Below are 9,509 nucleotides of genomic sequence, written 5' to 3'. Positions count from 1 at the left end.
TTCGTGAGTCGTGTGTACATTTACGGGACAAGCCCTCATCTTCAAGGCGTGCGATCGAACCAATGATGGATCTTATCAATATAGTCCTACAAATCGATATTTATGATTGACTTCTTGATAATCACGATAGATCGCGATTCTTGCGTGCTGTGAAATATCGAACGACATTGGAGCACGAGCTAGTTATTAGTTATCATGAATAATCAGAAAAGCCGAACGCGATCGGCGTTTTTTGTAGCGAATACCCACCTAATTCAACCAATATTTGAAGTCACATTATCTTGGGCGTACATAATTCGTGAGTCGTGTGTACATTTACGGGAAAAGCCCTCATCTTCAAAGCATGCGATCGAACCAATGATGGATCATATCAATATAGTCCTAAAAATCGATATTTATGATTGACTACTTGATAATCACACCGATAGATCGCGATTCTTGCGTGCTGTGAAATATCAAGCGACATTAGAGCACGCGAGCTAGTTATTAGTTATCATGAATAATTAAAAAAGCCGATCGCGATCGGCGTTGTTTGTAGCGAATACCCACCTAATTCAACCAATTTGTGAAGTCACAGTATCTTGGGCGTACATAATTCGTGAGTCGTGTGTACATTTACGGGAAAAGCCCTCATCTTCAAAGCATGCGATCGAACCAATGATGGATCATATCAATATAGTCCTAAAAATCGATATTTATGATTGACTACTTGATAATCACACCGATAGATCGCGATTCATGCGTGCTGTGAAATATCAAACGCCATTGTAGCACGAGCTAGTTATTAGTAATCATGAATAATCAAAAAAGCCGACCGCGATCGGTGTTGTTTGTAGCGAATACCCACCTTAATTCAACCAATTTGTGAAGTCACAGTATCTCGGGCGTACATAATTCGTGAGTCGTGTGTACATTTACGGGAAAAGCCCTCATCTTCAAAGCATGCGATCGAACCAATGATGGATCTTATCAATATAGTCCTACAAATCGATATTTATGATTGACTTCTTGATAATCACAACGATAGATCGCGATTCTTGCGTGCTGTGAGATATCGAACGACATTGGAGCACGAGCTAGTTATTACCCAGCAAACACATTACGGCAAGCGGATATCCGTCGGATAACTTGTCATTTGGCCCAGATTCATCCTAGTGTCATCCGGTTGCACCGAGCATGTCGACTCCTGGTGTTATCCAGTGGGTGACCACTGACGATCCATCAAGTCATTTCTGAGTCACTTCCTGGCCACTGTAGGGACAAAGTCCGGTTGGGACCGATATCCATAGACTATTCAATGATCAACCCTCTGAATACTAGCAAGCTCCTGGACCTGCATATTTCCTCACCACAGGTTAGGCGACGCACAAATACACTTACACAAGATTGATTTTCAGGCAAAAAGCTTATATTATCGAATTGTCAACAATAAAAACTAAGCAGCAACGAGTAAAATTAACAACGGCTCTAAATCACGTCAAAATCAATCACTCACTCAAGTTCAAGACATACAATAAAGCAACAGGTGGACTCAAAAATATCACAAGCAGTCGATCAATTAATCAATCAGGCTAAAAATATGATGACTACGAAGTATGTACACTGGGAGGATTACAGAATACCACACATACACAACTTATCAGAAATACCAGCGGTTGGCAAGTTTTGAAAATCATTCTAGGCAATAATAAAAACTGCAGCAAAGTAAAGCACAGCATTGAGTCGAAGCAACAATAATTGTCAATCAATCAAGGTGAAGAAGCATGCACACTGGAAGGATTACAGAATACGACACACGGACAAGTGTTGAAAAATTATGATAGGTCGAAGCAATTACCTAGAATTCTGCCTATGAGAATAAAATAAGACACGCACTGCATTGCACATACACAAATGTATCAGAAAAACAGAGGCTGGCAAGTTTTGAAAATCATTATGCCAACAAGACATAGCGATACATTCAAAATTGCAGTGCAGTAAAAAAAGCACAGCATCGAGTCGAAGCAACAACTGTCAAACCAAGTTGAAAAATTACGTTCACTATATGAAAATACCATAGGAAAAAAAATTCAAAGTGGCAGGTTGAAGTTCTTCAATGACAGTAAAAAGACATGCACCGTTGCACACTAGGGAAATATCCGACGTTGATATTTAAGAATTAAGATGGCAAGTTTTGAAGGTGAAGAGGTAATACGAACAACGATACAAAAAAAACAGGATGTTTTATTCTGGTCAATTGCTCGTTACGACATCCTCTATTTGCAGATCTGTCACACATTGAGCAAGGTGCAGTATAACAAATAAAGCACTTCTACTCAGGTTTCGCCTACTTGTACTGCATGTTTTTTTACTACTTCTACTTAGGTTTTTCAGACATAACCAGTTAGATAGCCCCTATAATGTAGTAAATAGTGAATGCAATTTAGAAATCGCACTATAATTGGAGTGGCATTATATATTTTTCGCGTACATCCTGCAATTTTGAAAGCGGCCTCTACCAACTGCAGTAACCTGCAAGTGTGCGACTCGTTCTACTTTTGGAAAGTACTCAAGTAGTCACAATTTCAGATCCACCTTTACTTGAGCAGCAAGGATGACTCACTTTCATCCCTTTTTGATCGTATATACCGTGTCTAGAGCGGATGAAAATAATAATCAGCAGATTCCACTGTAACTTGTAAAAAATTCCACAGCGAGCAATGCACACTTGCAACCAACAATCTCTCTAGCTGGAAATATCTTCAATCTTCATACAGGTTCAACTTGCAACGAGGTCAAAAGTTGGTATGAGGGAAATGACTTGATACTGCATCCTCTTCCTTGTCTGCGTAAGACTGAGACAGGATATGGACTTGTTCTGCATTCTTGTCCTAAAATAATTAGCAAGAAAATCATTACAAGCGAACATGAAACGATCCTTCAAAATTCTACCAATTCCGAACGCCTTGCAAAATTCATTCAAACACTGACAAAGTACAGCATACTATGCATAAACGCACAAATCATGAATATTAAAATTTATGATCATTATGGAACAGTGGACACTAGGGATGTTCCAAAAAAACTTTTTTCAAATTTGATTGGCTTAGCTGGCAAATCATTAGGTTACCTAAAATACCCTGCACAAAAAATTGGACTCATTTCAATTCGCAGATGCTGAGGTCATCCAATTAGAAATTTCCATCATTTTTCAAATAATAGTATTAATTTACGGTGGAAAATTTCACCACTCCGACATGATCAAAAATTCCTAAGATGTAGGGATGCTTTTTCCCACTCATTTCCATCTTTACAGGGGCCTATGGTAGAGTTTGGATGAAGACATCGCCAGTTGACGAATAAAAGATATGACACGGATTAGCTGGAAATTAGTAGACTTCATTGAAATAACTAATAGACACGTTCAAATGATGGTGATATACTTTGCAAATAAACTACTTTTCACACTAATATTAACGACCACGAAAATGAAAAAATAAACTGACACATAGGTAAAACAAGGGTAAATATATGAGTATGGTCATGGCCATAGGCGCCGAGTTACGGGGTGGCACCCCATTCAATATGCTGAAACGCCCGCCGTCTGCGATTTCAAATTTTCGTATATCTCTATTGTCCAGTCATTTCGATACGACATCAGCGCTATCAATGAGCAAGTCCGTGATATCGCGTAAATGCCAACTATTTACCATTAACCGATACACACGCAAATAATTGAATACGCAGCTTCGTAGGCGGCGACAAACTAATGCTTGAAACGCCCCAATAAATTGTAACGCGGGATTTCGACATGCATTTGTCATGTTGTCAGACTAGGTTCCGACCCATTGTGCTGTATTCAAGTTGGTGAATTACTGATTAGATGCGCCAGGCGAGGCCTACAATATTCGTATCGTAGGCCTCGGATGCGTGATTTTTCGTCTGCTATCATCTGTAGGCAACTAATTCTTGTCTGGTTTATACACTCGGATTTCCTCGATGTCACTTGTCGGTGTTTGATTCGTTGATAATACTGCGCATTGTGCAGTGCACGGCGTTGAATTACGTTGTCAAATAGTGATGCAACACGAGGTTTTCTGTGGCGTAAATTCTGAATTTATTCGATTAGTTCGAACGGGAACCTTCTATTTTCCAATACAATAAACTTCATTGCTGGACGGACTCGAGCTCAACCATATCGCGGATCGAATTTCAAACCATTTAGCGCGTCCGCATGCACGCTATAATCGCTGGCATGAAATATCACGTGCGCCAGGCTATGCCTGACATCGTTACCAGCCTGAACTATCGAGTCTACAGCAGGACTGGCGCATGTGATAACATCGCTGGCCTAAACTATAGCGTCTGCTACAGGCATCATATGATTTGCCTGCTATCTCTACTTATTTGATTGTTATGTTATACTGGCTTAAGACTGACAGCGTCAAATTGAATAAACCTTAATCTGCGCAATTGGCCACACACAGACGCGAACGAACGTAATTGATTCGCGCTAATACTGAAACATCAGAAGTTGCATGTACTTAACCGTAATAAATGATGCTAACTTGGTAAATTTGAAGAAATTTCAAACCCCTCCCTTGTTTCATCTGGTCACCCTATGTAGAAATAGAAGTCGGCTCCTATGAGTATGGTTATGCAATATAACCATTATCCCCTCTGCGCAATATTTAGACAATCAATATTGCATCTACCTCGTATTGCTGATTTCTGTTTTTGGATGGTGCATGGCGCAACACCGATCTGACTTCAATCTCGTAGTCCTTTTCCGGAACAGTCGTAGGAATTGCAACAAGCACCTAAACAGGAAGATTATAGTAAACAATTTATAGAGACGACAACTAGTTCAACCCACGATATATAATATATTGTATAAACTCAGTGCACACAGAGCTTTCTTCCCAGTTCTGCCCAACTTAGTCAGTTGCCACTCTATTGGGAAACTCAGCGCTAATCAATTAAATATACCATATACTCACCATTTCCAGTAGGAAATTCCCAGCTGAATGAACCTAGACGACTCTCTCTAGGAAGGGCTACTTGCTGAGACAACGTATCTGAACAGATAAATAACAGTCAGTGGCAACTCAAACACGCAATAACGGGCGTGGGATGATTAAACGCAGTCAAATAATGGTAATCTTATAGCTGGCGAACAGAGCGCAAAATTTAATAAAACAGGTCTCAATATAAAGCTACTTTCGCACTGATTCCGAAAATATAAATTAAAATCTGGTACGGGCACTAAAACCCCCTGAAAATTGCTTTTAAAATCTGCATTGTTTCTAACATAGGTAGAGGCAGTAGACAATGACAAATCAAATGTCTAGAACTGATTGTGACATGATTGAACGCCTTGGCGAAGTCGTGCTGAATATATATTACAATGATATTCATGAACCGCCGTGCCGAATGGAACAAACTGTTTTGTAGATCGGCCCGTTGCGTACCAAGAAATACGCGTTGATAGTAAATTCTACGATATATGTTTAGGCTTTTGTGCTATAATTTATACTTATCCAAATTTTTGAATGCACGACGACGCATAAAATACACAAACTATTCACATTACGACTTATTTGCGCTACAGCCATTGATACGACGCGCTATACTCTGAGAATCACGGGGAACACGGCAAGCGACTTCGCCAAGGCGCCCAATGATGTCACAATCAGTACGAGACATTGAACGGTCATGTCTTGTCTACCGACGTTACCATTGATAGAAACAATACCGACTTTGGCCCTTCGAGGGCGATTTCCGGGGCGTTCCAGTGCCCGGACCAGATTTTAATTTCACTTTTCGGAGTCAGTGCGAAAGTAGATTTCGATTGAGACCCGTCTAATTAAATTGTTCATTCTGGTCGCCAGCTCTAACATTAACGCTGAGTTATCAAATTGGAAGTTTCTACAGTCATCATTGCATGAGCTGAGCATAAAAAATTTCAAATAATTCATAACTTACATACGGTATACCCAGCTCAGCTTTCTAGACTATATATAAGACTTAAATAATTTTTTTTACAAATCAAACGGTCATAACTGCATATTTCTTGCTGTTTTGATACCACATGGAGGAATTAAGCTCTAACCTGCATTTGGTAAATTGGTGATGCACTGTCCGTAAAATCATGACATTACTGGCAGATTTCTTCCTTCACTTTTCTTCAAGATGCTGAGATTTCTTTTCGAACTGTTTCGCCCGAGCTTCAGCAAGATAAGTATCACTGGTATCAGTGGAACATGTGCCTTTTCTTTGAATCTTCTCGTGACCACCCGAATCAGACCTTGAATCGGAATCATATTTGGTAGATCTTCGTATCCGTCGTCTTTTCCCCGCATCCGATGCCGAGCTATCCAAGTTAGCATTGCAATACTCAAACCATAGCGCTGGGTAGAATTGAATATCGGTACTTCAATAATACAATTTGGAAGCCAAGCATTAATATCATGATTGAAATACCAGCAATCACGACTCTTGAGTATGGATGTCTATCACTCAATTTGGGTTACGGGTCTAATTCAAAAATTCTGATAGCTTGCGGCCAGTCAAATGTTACGTTCCAATCCATTTCCAGTCATAAATCACAGAACAGTAACTCTTACCTTATGTTGATCAAGAAATCAGGTTTGGTTACAATAAAAGGACGTACTATAACAGTATCAACTCTAAACCTATCTACCTACCGAACATCCGTCATATAGCTCTTTAATAGCCTACTATAGGGATTGAATAACCAAGCGCATTTTCGTTGTGCACATACGCCACTTCTGACTATAACCGTATCATTATCATTGACTGACTACACTGCTACAACCAGTGGTTATGGTTAAGTAATCACTGAGCTAAGTGGCACACAGCAAATGTCGAAAATGCTTCTCGCCGCTGACAACAATTCACTTCACAGAATCACAGTTCAAACTTCCCAGACGAAAATTTGAATCACGTGAACTGGGCTCGCTGCGCAATGCGCCACTGCGCATATCGATGAAAAAGGCTAATGATCTCATTCACTTCACGCATGGCGCGACGCACGAGGAAAGCTCGTCAATCGTTGAGTGGTTTGTTTTTGGGTATTCATGGTGTTTATCGACTACTATGGTCATTTACACCAGGCCGATATTCTTTGTATTTTCCGTAACTGCCGACTTATAGCACGGCCCACCTCTAGGCTTTTTGTAAGACACCGCTGACGCGGATGAGGTGGCGAGGAGGAGCCTAGGTAAACCTCCAACACTTAGATTTCGGAATTCGGAAGTCGACCTCGGTCGGACTCGAACCCGCACCCATTGGTGTTGCAGCCGCGGATTATACCACTGCGCTATCTCGCCACTTAATCGTTGAGTGGTATTCAGCGGGGTAACATCACTTAGCTATATAACATCGGTAAAACATTATGAGATGCAAAAATTGTAATTGTAAAATTGTAAAGTTTATTACATGCTCGAAAGAAAAGTACGAAAGAGAATGTACCATTAACTATTCAATATACCAGCATATAATCCCTGTAAATTATATGGCGATCAAGTCAGATTCACCGTGCGCAGTCGCCATTTCTGCCGACCCACGGCGCCTCGGAGAGTTTTGTGCAAGGACAAGGTTTTTATAAAGATGTCGCTGGTTCTATGGATGTTCTTGGTGCAGCGAATACTGGATATGTTAAACGAAAAGACCTTACAAAAAACAGCACCCCGCTAGAGTTGATCGGAAAAATTCGAATGGGTCTTTTTGAACAGTCTAGCTAGATGTATGTTGGATAATGTCGACATGAAATTAAAGTTTACACGTAACGAAGATAATTTCTGTCTGCTCGGTGATGTGGAGGATGTACAAATTGTTTTACTCGAAATGGAAGTGTATGTCAAACAGATGAAGATCGCTGAAAGTGTAAGCTTAGCACACAGGTCTGTACTACAGAAGAATACTGCAAAGTATCCCTGGATACGCTTACAAATGTCGACTCATACATTCGCGGCGGGCTTGTCGAAAATTGATAGAGAGTTAGTTAGCGTTACCATGCCAAAGAAGATCGTAATTGGTTTAGTCGAGACCAGGACATTTAACGGTGTTCGAGCCAAAAATCCATTCAACTTTGAACACTTTGATGTTCAAAATCTTTCGTTAAGTGTGGACGGGCGTCAAATTAACGGACGCGAATTTCATTTCGATTTTGATAAACATGGCGGACACGAAGGTTATATGACACTATTCTCTCAGACAGGTCGCTGGGAATCCGAGGCACCTTTAAATATTTCTCGCAAAGATTATGTCAATGGGTACACTCTTTTTGTGTTTGATTTGACGCCTGATAATAGTTTGGGATGTTATCAACTTCATAAGACAGGAACTGTGCATCTGGTTTTGACTACATCGAAGCCTTTACCAAACTCCGTAACCTTGTTATGTTTGAAGGAGTTTCAACATCTTCTACAGTTGAATCAAAAAAGACAAGTCGTCGAAATATGAATACGTCTGAGATCAATGATATTCTCTATAACCACCCTGACACACAAAGTCTATATCTAGGGACTTATCCGATAGATCAGTTACCAAAGAAACCAATTAGCGGAAAATTCACTATCACCATTAATTACGACGAGTCGAGTTTGCCTGGGTCTCACTGGGTGAGTATATACAGAGATGACGATACTCATTTTCATGATTCGCTAGGTTTCGGACCGCTAAAACCTCAGATAATCGAATTCCTGGAGCCGGATGAATTTTCCGTGACTGGGAAACAGTTACAGAGTAAAACTTCAGATGTGTGTGGAGATCATGCTATAGCATTCTTGATGAAAAGAGCTCAAGGATTTTCAGCCAAGGAATACTTGAATAATTTTGGTGATGATAAAAAAGTTAATGATACGATTGTGCGTGCTTTTGTGAAGAGTTTGATTTCAGAGTAATAAATGAATGTATAATGTGTATACTTGTGATTCTTGTTGTGGTTGTGAACAGCAGACTATTCTGTAGGTGCGAGACAGCGGTATACAAGGTGCGAATAATCCGATCGGTAAGTACTATTCAGGTTACGTAGGAATCAATACCGACGAAAGACTTAGAACACGATCGGTCATTTGTCACGACTAAACTACGGTGTCTTCGTGTGAGCGATCCCTATACCTCTAACGTTATCATGTTGCGTCTATATCAGCTACCGTGTCGCCGCGGTCTATACCCGAAAGTACGAATCACCGCCGCGTCCATAAGAATAACGATATATCATTGTTGCACTCACCGTAAACGTTGGGATTCCCTCGAATCGGTCATATATAATAATTTGGGATATACACATTAACGAAGAGTCAATCACGTGACTATTTACTTGATACATATTCAACACCAGTCGAGAGATGCCTATACCCGAAAGTACGATATGCCGACGCACCCATAAGAACACATTGTGAATCACCACCACAGCCTATACACGAAAGTACGACATGCGAAAGTACGACGTGTGACAGATGCCTATACCTAAAAGTACGATGTGCCAACACGAGTTTTCAATA

The 9,509-nt window shown here is 40.4% G+C and overlaps 1 long non-coding RNA gene across 1 annotated transcript; it reads right to left on the bottom strand.

The window, feature by feature from the left end:
• Positions 1–1,386: 1,386 nt before the first annotated feature.
• On the bottom strand, positions 1,387–4,787 carry LOC145453539 (uncharacterized). Its single transcript, XR_013919812.1, has 2 exons — positions 4,695–4,787; positions 1,387–2,870 (listed from the first exon to the last, which is right to left on the bottom strand). It is a non-coding gene; the product is annotated as an uncharacterized LOC145453539 (long non-coding RNA).
• Positions 4,788–9,509: the final 4,722 nt, after the last annotated feature.

This window comes from Botryllus schlosseri, chromosome 13, assembly GCF_051294905.1.
Source record: "Botryllus schlosseri isolate E-star chromosome 13, Bs_hap1, whole genome shotgun sequence".
NCBI lineage: Eukaryota > Metazoa > Chordata > Ascidiacea > Stolidobranchia > Styelidae > Botryllus > Botryllus schlosseri.
The sequence above is the reverse complement of the archived record's forward strand: the minus strand, read 5'-3'. Positions and strand labels throughout refer to the sequence as shown.